General features: G+C 31.1%; 1 long non-coding RNA gene across 2 annotated transcripts; it reads right to left on the bottom strand.

The window, feature by feature from the left end:
- Positions 1–1,125: 1,125 nt before the first annotated feature.
- Positions 1,126–2,899, bottom strand: LOC104243518 (uncharacterized). 2 transcript variants are annotated; one of them, XR_715227.2, is made up of 2 exons: positions 1,876–2,899; positions 1,126–1,423 (listed from the first exon to the last, which is right to left on the bottom strand). It is a non-coding gene; the product is annotated as an uncharacterized lncRNA (long non-coding RNA). The 2 variants fall into 2 exon arrangements; XR_011405466.1 differs by having other exon boundaries at positions 1,126–1,413.
- Positions 2,900–15,229: the final 12,330 nt, after the last annotated feature.

Raw genomic sequence — 15,229 nt, 5'->3', positions numbered from 1 at the left:
ACGTCTTCTTCTTCTTCTTCTTCTTCGAGTTTCAATCTAAAATTCAGTCAAAACCAAGTCTAATCTTCACCAAAACCCCTGAAAATTGAGATATAAACTCCTAAACATATTCCGAATTATTTACAACAACACCCAATCCAAACATATAATGATTTTTAAAAACCCAAATTTGAATTCAAAGCTTTCAAGCTTTTTAATGGCTATCAATGGTGAAAAATATATGGAAGAACAAATGAAGATGAAGAACAGAAATCTCCTTTCCGTTTGATTGCTAGAGCTTCAGTAGCTTGTGTTTTTTGAGAATTGTAGTTGAGTGAGAGAAGAGAGATCTCTTTCTGTTGAGGAAGGAGAGAATTACGCAACAATTCGAATTTAATGTTGACAAAATCACACGCAGATGTGGTGCCTTCATTTTAGCGCGTTTTTATGGCAAAATCTATCTATTTTTGGATTGGTATATAATTTGTAGTAAAAGTATGGACTACACGGGTAAATAACAAAATATAAACATTTTTGGTAATAAGGTTTGATATACGGTATAGATAGGTAAAAATCCCTATTTTAAACTTAAAAGGGGCTATTGATTATCAGCAACTTTTGGGTATAGTCTAGCACTAAGGTTACGGGCCTAAGATATAAGAGAAAAAGGGCCCAATTGGCTATTTGGTACAGCTAGCCCAGTTACAACTCTAGCCAACTGGGCCACTTTGCGGTTCTGTTTTTAGTAACAAGACAAAATTATCAAAATAATAGTCCAAAGCCCAAGTTCGATTCATACAGAAGTGAAATCAGAGAATTATTCAAAACTCTTTTTTTAAAAAAATAAAATAAAATATACTACTGTAATTTTCAACACACAAAAGAAAATTGGGAGTTTATGTTGAAGTTTAGAGAAGCAAACCCACAGTTGGGGTCAAGCTATTGGGCTTAGTACCCAAGCCCAAGCTGCCTAGGTCCAGACTTGTCAGGTAATTCCCAGATTGGGCCAAGTCACAAGTCTGGCCCATTTCATATTAGCCTTTATTCAGGCAATTCTGATACAACGGGCTCCATTTATAACAAAGGGCCATTGAGATGGTTTTTGCTAAAATACTGTGGAATGCAGTTATTAACCAAAGCAATCAATCAAAAAGAGAAATATTACAATATATTTTATATCAATTCTATGCAGGAAATCAGTTCATTAGGAACAGTCCATGGATTAACAATACATTCAAATGTATGACTACATGCCTTTCCCTTTCTTTTTTTTAAGAGAAAATTTTGTTATCCATTGAATACTCCATATGATTTTGGGCTCTTTCACTTGCCACCAGCTTTCAAAAGGGCCTTTGAATTACAAGGTCAGCCATAGAGCTGCTCTGCAAATCAACACCTTTTATTCCGAATCAATAGGTTTCCAATTTCCTCTTTCTTGTTACAACTCCACATACAAATCAAGAAAATAAAAAAACTTTTGTGAAGAGTAGTTTATTAGCATCACATATTCAAAAGAATAAAAAGAAGACAGTTGGCAACAACAATGCTAAGGAATCGGATTTACCATAACTCATGATGGAAAGCTAAGTATAACTAGAATAGAAATAGCAAAGACCCTGGCATGGAACAATCCTTGAAAGCTAAACATGATGGCATACAGATCAACCCATATAGCCTTTAAAAATATTCAGCAACTAAAGAGGCTAAACTCTATAACATGGTGGACAAGCATAAACACATGGGGACCATTTATCAGAAACACACGGTATAACTTTCAGAGACAGTTTCAAAGAGGAAAGAAAAACTTTGTAAAGACATATAGTTCAACAAGACACCAATTCACATTTTTCATTCATGTATTTCAAAATGGGGGCTACAGATGAGATATCAATATACCTAATGCTGGAAATAAAAGCTGAGACTAAGTATAGGTTTAAGGGCCAAGAAGAAAACCCAATAGGACCCCAGAAAGAGAAGCAATCAACATGCAGTTTAACAGCAAGAATGAGGAAAACTTCAGCTCCAGAAAACCAATACCAGTTCAAGATCCAACTTAGATGAACCCAAGTTTTCTTTTTAAAAGAGAAATCAGAACTTTTAAACCTTTTCAGTAAATGCAGGAAGTTTTTGTGAGTTGAAACTCAACCTCAAAATGAGTGTTCATTTAGAGAATATTTTCGGTGTATTCAGAGAATTTTTGGGTCAGTATGCTGAATGAATCCTATTTCAGTGAGAGTGAGGTCTCCTTTTATAGGGTATATGAGCATGAAAAGATAAGAGTTAGAGGGGTATAAAGGAATCTTTTCTAGGGGAATTCTGCCAGCCCCTCCCTTTCAAATGTAGGGATAAAGTACTATTCTATACCAGAAAATGGACAGCTGTTGAGACAGCTGTCTATGCAGGTTTTCCCCTTATTTTTTAGTCCTTTACAATTCTAAAATTATCCATTTTTTAACCCTAAACGGAACTAATTTCCTAATGCAATTTGCATTTCAGTCCCCACCCTCATCTTCTAGAAACTTCTAGCCAATTCCAGATTTAAAACCCTTATTGTGGCTTCCAATTATTTCTTTTAAAGTTTTCTGTCATTAGCAAAAGCCGGAATCTAAATGATTATACTTAAAACTAAAATGGAATGCCACAAACAGCCTGTATTTGACACTCACTCAGAAATTGGCTAACCTAATTAAAACATGCAAGCAAAAAGTCATTCTTAAAAGAGATTTAGGTTCTAATCTAGCTGAAATAAAAATAAAGAAGAAAGAAAAAACAGTAAAGAGGCAAAGTAATAATTCTAATCATTTTTTTAACAAAAATCAGATAATTAAAATTCTCGCTAAACCATGCGAAGCAAAAACTTTTAACCCTAGATATGCTGAAACATAGAAATTAGAGAAGAGAAGAACAAAAAGGAAGCGGGTTATTACCTAAAAACAAAGAGGAATATCTTTGATAAGCACTGGGCCAAACAATGGGGTTCAAATCCCTCTGAAATGACCCGGAATTAACGCTAATCGGTTGTTCGTGCCAAGAACAACTGACTAGCATAAATTTTGAGTCAACACAAGCCTTGAAACTCAACGAGCAGTCAAAGAAGAAAGAACTCGATCTTTCTGTTTTCTAGATCCGGTTCTGAGAGCATTCAATGGGAATTTGGGGAATATGGTAATAGATTGATGACGAGGGGAGATTGAGGAGTATGGGGTATCGATTTGGGTATTTGGAGGGATTATGATAGCCGCCGCCAGCTAATGAGTTGAGAGAATTTAGGGGCGGCTAGATTAGGGTTAGGGATGGGACGAAAGTGAAGGGGGGGGGGGAGGTTCTCTAGGATTTGACAGGGTTCGGACGGTCATATAGGGAGAAGGAGATCAGTTCCCAGCCGTTAGATCTAAAGTGATCGACGACTGGGATCAAAAAGGGGTAACAAGACGTCGTTTTTGGAGCTGGGGCTGGACCGGGTACGAAAGGGAATAGGCTTGGGTCAGTTGGTTTTGAGGGGGGAAATTTTGGGCCGAATTGGGGTATTAAAACAGCCCAATTTTAGATTAAAACCCCTTCTTCTTATTTCCTTTTTCCTTTTCTTTTTCTTTCTTTTTTTTTTTAATTAAAAATCCTAATAATTAAAAATCCTAAATTATCTAAAACGTGAGATTAAACTTATTAGCTAATTATAAAAATTATAAACATCACTTAGTTCTAAATTAAAAGAGAAAAAATCAATAAACTAAAAATTAAAAGACAAAAAATATAAAAATGAGCTATTTTTGTGATTTTCAAATTTCTATAAAATAAATAATTACATTAATTCTAAAAAATGTAAAAATAAATCCTAAATGCAATGCATGATATTTTTAGTATTTTTCATGATTTAAATAAAAATTAAACATGCACAGAAATGCGAATAATTAGGAAAATTTCTAAAAATGGCAAATAATTAATAGAAAACCTATTTTCTTGGGATTTTATAGGAATATTTCGTATAGCGCAAAAATCACATGCTCACAATTGTATATTAATTGTTAAATCTCCTAGAAATAATGAAAATGTCTAGTAAAGTAGTAAAAAGAATTAAAAAGTTTTTTTATATTGCAAACATAAATTCCATACGTGACATATACTCGAACTTGTTTTTTTGAATATTTTTATTTAAATTTCTGATGTCGCCCATAGTGTATTAATTCGTGCATTTATTTGGCGATTTTGATGTTTGCACCCAAACAATATGTGGAAACTCACTTCAAATTTAAGGACCCGTTTAGCCATAGATTTTACCAAAATAAATTTCGATTTTATTTGGCAAACATATGTTTGGCCATAGATTTTGCCTATATTTTGGCAAAATCTCAAATCTCAAAATCAGCTCAATAGTTGGTTTTGGGCCAAAATATCACTATTACATTTTTTAAAAAGAGATTTTTACATTCGCATACACTATATGAAACTATATTACCCTTCCTACTCAAGTTTTACTATAATTACATTTTATATAGCCAATTACCATTTATGTACATTTTAAGAGAATTAATGATAATAATTAGTGTCCTAAAATCACTCTAACGTATCTTCCACTCCCCCACATTTCTCTCTCCACATTCCACCCCATCCCCCACGTATCTTGCACAAGATAGCAGCAATTCCACCATTGACAACCACTAAAAAGCTTTGAAGCTTTGAATTCGAATTTGGCTTTTCAAAAAAATTATTTGTTTGAATTGGGTGTTGTTGCAAAGAATTGAGAATTCTCTCTACGTCTCTCTCTATCTCTCAATTCCTAATTTCAGTAATGTAAAGCAAAGGAAAAGAGAGCAGCAATTTCACCATTGACAACCATTAAAAAGCTTTGAAACTTTGAATTCGAATTTGGATTTTCAAAAACCATTATTTGTTTGGATTGAGTGTTATTGCAAACAATTGGGAATATGGTTTGGAGTTTATATCTCAATTTTGAGAGTGTTTTGATAAAGATTAGACTTGATTTTGGCTGAATTTCAGATTGAAACTCGAAAAAGAAGAAAAAGAAGACATGATATATATTATATTTACGAATTTGTAGTAAAATTGTAGAAAAATTGTATGATATTGTAGTTGTATATAATTGAGTAGAAATAATGTAAGAAAATTGTAGATAAGTTGCAATAATATATAATTAGTTGTATAAATTTTTTTTTTACTATGTATAAATCAGATACAAAATATACAAAAGACATATTGTATAAATTTTGTATTTAAGTTGTATGTTATTGTAGTTGTATTTAACTGGGTAGAAATAATGTGTGAAAGTTATAAATAAGTTATACATAAGTTGTATACTATATAATTAGTTGTATGATATATTATATAAAATTTGTATAAAAATTGTATTTAAGACTTAAGTGCATGCTAATAAATATACTATCCCACATTATATTTTTCAGATACACAAAATTATGTTATTGAGATGCCGACAGACTTGATAAGATGGATTGTGCTTTCTGAGATTCTACTTCTTCTGATTTTTCAAATTTATAATTCACCTTTTGTTCTTAGCATGTAGATGGTATCTTACAGCCATGCCATTAGCCATATATGGATTCTCAAAAATTATCGAGATTTTGATAAATTACTATACTCTAAGATTTATCTATTTACTATTTTAACTTTGGAAAGAACTGATGATCTTTAATTGTATGACCAGATTACAAGTGTTGTTGAGTAAAGGTGCTCCCAGGAACTTATAAACGAGAATCTCCTGTATGTAAAGGTGATCACGCCCAACTATGCCTTATAAAAAGGATTAAGCGGTCGTTGTAAATATAATCCGTTTTACAAGTCCAGAATCGAATTCCACAGAGAACTAAGGCTTAACTACAACTGTTCAATATTGCTAAGAAGACAAGCCCGAACAATTCCTAAGTTATAAGTATTAAGATTCTTATATCTAATTAACTAAATAATTAAATTAGTAGATTAACAACTAAAGTACTACGGATTGGAGAAAAGATTAAGGAGGCCTAGAGTTACGATCTCCCCAATTATCGAAATCCTTCCTGCTATGTCTTCTATAATTTCGCCTAAGTATTCTCTACCGATCATGAGTGCTCTGCGTGTTGTAATTCTCTCCTGAGTAATTACGATAATTTACTAGACATACTCTCCCGAGTTACGCTAGCTGGCTTTAATTACAGTTCACTTAGATCGCACCCAAGGTTTCGTTATCCCTAATCCCACCTTTAAACTCTTGGTTATTGATTCCTCACATACGTCGAGAGTGATGTTGTTCAACAACCACCTAAATATGCACTCTCTCCCGAGTAATACATACTAAATAGGCACAGCTAATTGAGGGCCCTTCAATCAACCACAAGAATAATATAGTTGAACAAATAGAGAAAATACTACGGTTCAATTATATAAAAACATAACAAGAATTTATCCTACAAAAAGTTCTATCAAAACCCTAGATAACAAATTAGTTATTCATAATAGTATGTAAAACTACAATACTAAAAGTCATAATAAACAATGAAAAATAGGAAGAGGAAGGAAACACTTGTAGAAGAATTCCCCGCCTTGCTCTTATTGTGTCTCTTCCTCCTTAGGTCCAATCTGTGTCAAAAGTATGTCCAACCTCCTCAAAATAGTATTTTTACATGTATTTATACCAAATAAGGTCGGGCTCAGACGAAAACACCTTCTCCCGCACGAAATAGGACAATCACTCTGTATCTAATATTATTGGACAAAAAAGAATATTAAAAAATTAACATTGGAAAACAACAAACGAAGATACTTAACTTAGTTTTTAACTCTATGAAGATTTGGAGTGTGGGTGGAAGATCAGGAGAGAAAAGGGAAAAAAGAGAGAAAAAAAAGGAAAAGGGCGTAACTATATCCCTTGATTTTATTTTTTTTCTCTTCCAACAGAAGTTCTTCCAAAGACTTCTTACCGGGCTTTTGTTAGTAGCTGTATACTCAATAGTCTCCTTTCTATTTGAGATAAACAGTTGCTAAATTCATCTTTTTATTTGTATAGAATTTCTTGATGACATACAAAAATCAAGTTCGATTCAATCCAGCAACGGCTTTGAGGGCGTAGCAGTAGAAACAAAAAGAAGAATTACAGTTGATTCATATGGAGGAATTTGGTACGCAGACTGCACTTTGGATTCCAGCAAAGAAACGCACTTATCAAGCATCGAAATTACAGCTTCAAACTCTGTAACTTGCTGCTGTATTGTATTTGAAGGCTCAAATAATGGATAGAGAGACTTTTAAGGTGAATTATATATATTTCGTAAATAAAATTTGTTTATGTCGGGTAATTAATTAAATATGGACATTAAGGGTAATAAAGTTTCAAATAGTATATAGGAATGAAAAAATCCCTTTTAAAAATTGCCCCAAACTTTTGTATTTTATAAAAGAGTCCATCATTTATTATTTTTTAATAATGTTGCTTCGTCTTCTCAGTCATCTGATTCTAATATTGTATCATATCGTTCATTATAAAAATGATAATTTTGTACCAAATTTATTTATGTTCACGACTATAGTTTGCGATAATTAGGGGTGTCAATGGTTCGGTTCGGCCAGTTATTTTATAAAATTTGTACCATACCAATTTCGGTTATTTTGTTATATAACCAAAATTAGACTTTTCGAAACCGTCCCAATCATGTCGGTTTCTCTTCGGTATCGGTACAGTTCGGTAAATTTTCGGTAATTTTTTTAATATCGTGTAAAAGTCACTAGTAGAAGTAGAATGCAATAACATACGTACTTTTATATGACTTAGCAAAACTCTCTAAATATTTTTACAGTTTAAAAGGTGATAAATTAAGAAAATATGAAAAATGACCAGCATAGATCCATCAACTATTCTACATCAACGTGAAAAAACTAAGCAAATATAAAAATAATATAAATCGCATGAGTGGAAAAATATTAACTAAGTTGAGATTCAAAAATAAAGTCTATAGAAGATTAAATATTCAAAAAGATAAATCAAAATCATATGAAAGGAAATATATTCAATATATTGTAGTTTGCTATTCATAATCGCTATAATACCTTGTGCCTTGCTAGTGAACATGCTGAAAATAACTTAGTATCAATATGAGTAGCATAATAGGTTTGGGAATTAAGATTTTGAGTTTAATTACTTGTTGGCTTGTAACTGTTTCTTAATTCCAAGGCCCAAGAAAAAATTTAATGCTTTATTATTTTTAAACTTAATATATAAATATATTGTTCACATTGTAAATTTATTCGGTACGGTTCGGTATTTTTTCGGTTTATTTTCATAAAATAAAAAACCTACCCTAATTATCGGTACGGTTATAGATTTATATAAAAATCTATGGTTTTATTAAAAGAAACCTAAAATTCGGTTCGGTACGGTGCGGTTCGGTCGGTTTTTAAATATCCATTGACACCCCTAGCGATAATATAATGAATGTTATTGATAATGGTATTGTTGTGTATTTATGATAGTTTTTTAGAACTTACTAGTATTAGTACCCGCGCGGTTGCGCGGACACTAATCATGTCAAATATTTAAGTTATTTAGATTGTATGTAAATAAACTTAAAATTTACACTTTCTGAGTAAATATAGATAATCATTGGATATTAACTATATGAAAAATTAACCATTTCTTCTATTTTTCTTTTTTGATACCATTCTTGCCGGTGTCATTGGATCATAAAAATAATCCGGAAGTAAAATAATAACCCATATTTATGGCAAAACAATAAAATGTTGAGACAATGAATGACTCTTTGGATAAGACTTAACTCTTTTACTACTACTTGAACTCTTATTTGGTGTGTTGATATCTCTTAAAAAATATTTCTTTCTTAAAATTTCAGTTTCTAAAACATTATTTTCAACAATAATGATTTTTATAATAATGTAATTGAAAATATTATTCTTAATTCAAAACTCATTTTAGTCGGCTATCTAAAAATATAAAAAATTCTTTAGCTAGTGAATTTTTTTTTACTCCATTTTGATATTTGATATTAACCATGTTAAATATCTGAGTTATTTGAATTATATGTAAATTACCTTAACATTTAAACCTTCTAAATAATTATAGATAATCGTCAGATATTAATTAAGAAATACTACATGAAAAAGATTAACATTTTCTCAATTCTCGTAGTTATAATTTTATTTTTGTACTATTCTTATAGGTGTCATTGGAACCGAAAAATAGCCACAAAATGAAATAATAACTCATATTTTTGGCAAAGCACAAAGGTTGATACGATATAAACGATTCTTTGATTACAACGTCACTCTTATGCTACAACTTGAACTCTTATTTGGTATGATTTTATCTTTCAAAAAATATTTCTATTTTGAAATTTCAATTTCTAAAACTTTATATATGTTATAATAATAATTATCTTTATAATGATACAAATGAAGATATTATCCTTAATTTAAAATTAGCTTTAATCGGCTATCTAAAACTTTAAATGATTCTTTGGCCGGATTTATTTCAGTATGACTTCACTTTAAGTTTGTCGATATCTCTAGCACCAGAATTTGAATTTTTAATACCTTATATATATATATATATATAAATTGTTCTTTGAATCATTAAATGTTAAATTAGTTGATTATTATTATAAAGCATTGCATATATTGTCTTAAAATTATCAAGTAGTTTATTTTTCAATATCATACTTGGCTTAACCTCAATGCAAACTACTCAAATTGCATTCCAATTCAAATTCGAATATCATATCGGTTTGTTAATAATAGTGATTTTTTAAAAACGACACATAATGTAAATTAAAAAAAAATCTAAGATATCCTTATCTTATAATCTATGTATTTGAGTTGGAAAAAAAATATTTGAAATCGTTGAGATTAACTTTCAAAATTTTTATACTCAACAAAGATGAAACATAAGAATAAATTTCTTGTAATCTTTTATTTCTCGTTTTTAGATTTTTCTAACATTTTTTTAATATATATTTTCTTTTATCTTATTTTTTATGTCATTATTTCTTTTGTTAAAAAAATTAATTTATTTCACTATAAAGGATGAGTTTTAATAAAAATTGTCTACATATGAACTTTAATTATATTTTTAGTCTTTGATTGAAATTATTTCATATTTTTCTTTTGACTTTATCTAATTAGTCTAAATAGGTGCTCACTCGACCACTTAACTTAAAAATTGAATAATATGTAATATATATATAAACCATATATAATATGTGTATAATTGTGTATTGTCGATATGCCATCTATTTCTATTAGGTATAAAAAGTAAACAAAAAAAATATGACCTGATATTATGTAAATATTCCATAAAATTTCGATTTTTTGAGTTTATCCATTATATAACTTCTGTTATACTAATTTTAAAACTCTCCACTAATGTTCAAAAATATCTTATCTTTTTATTATCTTTGAATTAAAAAAAGTAAAGAGTTTTTTCCAAATAATTTGTTTACATTTAAAAAAAAAATATTTCACGTCATACCAATTTTTTTTTATATATACACTTTGTTACACTTAAAAGTCGCTATAAAAACTATCAATTAGAAACCAATTTATCTCTTGTTGGGTTTGAAAAAAAAAATCTTTCACATAATCTAATGATTCAAAACTAATATTCTTCAACAAAAAAAATATTATACCCTTGCAATATGGGCTTGACTACAGCTAAATGAAGGGGTTCTATCTTATACCCTTCAATTCCTTGAATGTGCTAAATTGAAATTAATGATGACAATTGTATAGCTAACGTTTTGTTATTTGTTTGATGTCCATTTATGGAAATTGACTCTTCAAACAAATATTCTTCAAGAAGAAAAAAGAAATAAATTTTTTTATTTTAAATATTGACTGATTTTGTGATGTTTCTTTCTCCAGCATGTATGTTTGCTTTATTATATATGTAAGTAAACTTTTATTTGATTTTGTAAGCTCTTTTTTGTTATTTAGATAAACATAGACGTGCAGCCTATATATTACATTTATTTTAAAAGAATTTCGTTTTATTCAAATCTAGCTACAGTGTATCAAAGAACTATACTTATATGATTTTAAATGTGAAAGTGTTTTATAGTTATATGGAATACTAGTTTTTTTTTTTTTGCTAGAGGCGAAGTAGTATTTAAATAATTAGAAAAAATAACAAAAGTTCTTAACATGATTGCATATGATCATTAACCGAATTAAGTATGATAACATGATAACTTATCTATAAATTCAAAATTATATTTTAATTCAAATTCCGTATATATATATATATTATATTTGTATTTAACTAAAATAGTCAAATATAGAATAAAGTTACCATATACTATTGATATTTATTAGCTTGCCACTTGGCTTAACCATAATGTCAATTATATATGGTAACTTTCTTGCTTTAATATGTATATATAGATGGTATAAGTCATGTTTTATGTTTTTCCAAAATAAGTTTGGGAAATATGTTTTGAAAACTGATGTCCAAACCCATTTTCATCTTCAAACCAAATTTCACCCAAATCAGATTTTTCAAAATAAATTTGAAAATCTATGGCCAAACGCTAGCTAAGTTATCGGACATATCAATTTTTATTTTTCTATTTTTTTTTTTAATTTTTTTTGTCGCTAGATCTGTGGAGCAGAGAAAATGATATGAGCTACCCTCATTTGCCCTCGAAAAGGGGTTGAATTATATTCATTGTTGGTTTAGAAACAGTTCGATTTCTTTTTTTTCAAAAACTTTAATTTTCCAATCAAATGCTTCCAGAGAAATTCTTTTTAGTTTTTTCTTTAGTTTTACAGAAAACGAAAACTTTTATGGAGAAAAAGTTCTGTACTTGTTTTTTAAATAGAGCTGAGAGGTAGAGTCGATCAGATATAAGAAAGATCAAACAATTTTTTCCTATCATTCATCAACTAAAAATAATATTAAAAAATGAAATTTCTTAAACTAATCTCACTGTAAATGCATAAAACAAAAATGAATTAATATGCTTGTGACCTATAAGAATGTTTATAGTTAATTTGATATCTGGCCAAGAACTTTCGCGCAACTGTACTTTTTGTATGTCCTGTTGTTCTAGCAGTGCATAATATTATTCGGATTTAAGCCATATATAATGATAATATAATGAACTTTTAACATTATTGGCATAATTTAATCAGTTATAATAGACACTACAAAAAAAACAGCGTTAAGCGACGGAATTTAGCGATAAAAGATACTCCGTAGTTAAATAACGACAGATTAACGACGAATTTTGTAGTTTGTCGCCAAATAAGCTACAAAAAGAATTCGTATCAAATATAGCGATGGAATAGCCTGTGTACTAAATATTAGCGCCTTTATTTTACCTACAAAATTAGCGACAACATTTATTGTTTGTTTTTCCATTCCTTGTATCATCTTGGTGATTAGTAGTAGTTGAGTTAAAGGTTTTATACATAAAGAGAGGAGACATGAGTTACATCCGGACACTGGAATTTGCTATACCAAGCTTGCCTGTGTATACCCTGCCGACTGAGAATTTTGTGCCAAATAATAGAAGAAACATCAGGGCATTTAAGGAACATGTGTTGCTTGCTTTCATCTTCAGCTTCACATAGAAGATACAGAATGAAGCACCACCTTGAGCTGCCTAAGTCATATCAGTTTCCTCCAACTAACTTGGGGAAACTCTCTTTTCATGTTATTATACATCTTCTTGATAGAGTAGCTTGTACTCTATATTGCATCAGAATATATCTATGCTCAAAGTCAAAGCTGTATCTTCTAGGTATTTCTTTGCATTAAGATTTTTGAGGACTACCCAAGAAGATTGTTCTGTTTCTATCTCACATGCCTCCTTGCCTTTCCTATAATACACATGCACCTGTTTGATCCATAGTTTGTCATTCTTGGTGCAAAGATTCCAGAAGTGCTTTAAAATTGCAGCCTTGTTCCAAACCTTAAGATCAGTGATGTTTAAGTTCCCAACAGTTCTGGGTAAACATAGTGTCTCCCACGCTACCATCGCCTTTTCTGATATGTCACTTCCCCCAGTCCACAGTAGATAACTTCTGCAAACTGCTTGATTCTGTTAATTCTGTTTGCTCCTATTGAGATCCTGAGGTTTAATTCTGTTTTATATGACAAATTCTGCTTGTTTTATACCGTTAATTCTGTATTAAGATTGATATTGTTGAATATGCCAATATCCCACATCGGTTGGGAAGTAAAATTGGGTTGGTACTTCACCCTATAAAAGAAGGCCTAATGTTTAGGATTTAAATACACCTCTCATTTGCCTTCTTATCTTCTTTAGGCATTTGTATCTTCTCTCTTTAGTATTATTTCACTTGTATTTTTGGAGTGGAATAAAATATTGGTTGTGTCCGAGGAAGTAGGCAAAATTGGCCGAACCTCGTAAATTCTGGTGTTCCTTTTATTGTTGCTTTATTGTCTTATTTATTATTTGGTGACTGTCATAATTTTTGGTATAATAGTTGTGACTCATTCACACTATATACATTTGGCTTCCGCAACATTTGGTATCAGAGCCAAGGTACTGTCTAAGTATGCTCTGTGGTTGCAGCATTAGTCTGATCTTCCACATCAGAAAAGATTTATCTTAGTACTGTGTCAAAGTTCTGTCTTAGTATGCTTTGTGGTTGCAGCTTAGTCTGATCTTCCACACCAGAAAGGAAATAATCTTGATTTGTGTCGTCAGCTATTAAATAATATTCGTGCCAAAATGGGAGACAATAAACAAGAAGAATCTACATCAAGTGTCAATAATACGTCATCGTTGACATCTTCGCTTATGACAAGAATTGTGTCAAATGCGAAATTTGCGGTAGAAATTTTTGACGAATCAAGACATTTTGGGATGTGGCAAAGCGAGGTTCTAGATGTCCTTTTTCAACAAGGGCTGAATCTTGCCATTGAAGAAAAGAAACCAGATGTTATTGGAGAAGAAGATTGGAAAATTATCAACCGTGTTGCTTGCGGTACCATTCAATCCTACTTATGGGTAAAATAGTTATTTCAAAATCAAGATGGAAAGTGAGGTGCATAAGATTTGACAAAATCGACTAAGTTTGCAGAAGGTCTGTCTTCCAGCAGGGTTTATAAAACTGTGTAAGGAATTTGGGAAAACTCAAAGCATGAAAGTTGTAGGCCTTTGAAATATCTTTCCAACGATATATTGTGGAGCCCGAACGGATCTCTGTGCAAAAAGTTATGTGCATTTTATAGAATAGTATGCGATATGCGCGTCCTGAGAGCGCCCCTAGCGCGACCGCGCTTCTTTTGAGGCAGTGTTACTGCCGTTTTGTTCAGGTCTTCAGGTGCACGAACGCGCTTGTGGGGGTCGTTTTAAAGCCATATTTTGTCCCCCACAGCCCCAAAACATAAAAACTTGCTCTAGAAAGGGGAACTCTCAAAAACCTAACTCCTTAAGGGTCCCTCCACCACCCAAGGTAAGTTCTAATGGTGATTCTAAGTTAATTTCAATTTTCTAACATCTTATTAACATGGGTAAACCCTCCAAATCATTAGATATTTGATTGAGGCATCATTGTTGAGAGAAGGAACCCTAGAACTTGAATTCAAGAAGATTGAACGTCAAGAAGGTAATATCTTCACCCTCTAATTGATTATAGCGTTGGATTAATGATTGTAGACTACAAGTTCATAGGATATGAGTTGATGGGTTTGATAGAAAATCATGAACAATTATAGGTTTGGCTTGTTGATTGTTGATTATTGATTAAAGATGTTGTTTACCTTATGGGTGATAAAGAATGATGTTGATTATAACCATTTGAGACTTTAGAATTTATCTAGGAGCAAAAGAATGGGTTATTGGGTGTAGAGACACCATTAATAAGGACTATGAAGCTTTATTTTCACCAAGTATTTGATAAAATACTTAAGTGACCAAAACATGAGCATCATAGCTAATATGGAATCCCTTTGACTTGTATTGCTATAGATTAAAGTTGAAAGGGTTGACAAACGTTGTATTACGCTCAAGGGAAGTAAGTTAAGGTATGTGAGGCTAACTCTCTATGTTTGGGAATGTTAATGATTCTCCCTACACTATGTTTCTTTTACCACGTTACCAATTGCTTCAGAAATATAGTTAAGCCTACTTTCCTTGAATAGTTACAGAACTTCTATTCTCTAGCTTCGTAACTCGTTCATGACTTTCATTCTGAATGTCGTGAGCTCAGTGCGTATTCAATATAGACTTGGGTTTGATGCCCCCGAGTCTTAGTATAGATT

The sequence above is a fragment of the Nicotiana sylvestris genome, chromosome 2 (assembly GCF_000393655.2).
Source record: "Nicotiana sylvestris chromosome 2, ASM39365v2, whole genome shotgun sequence".
Classification (NCBI taxonomy): Eukaryota; Viridiplantae; Streptophyta; class Magnoliopsida; order Solanales; family Solanaceae; genus Nicotiana; species Nicotiana sylvestris.
The sequence above is the reverse complement of the archived record's forward strand: the minus strand, read 5'-3'. Positions and strand labels throughout refer to the sequence as shown.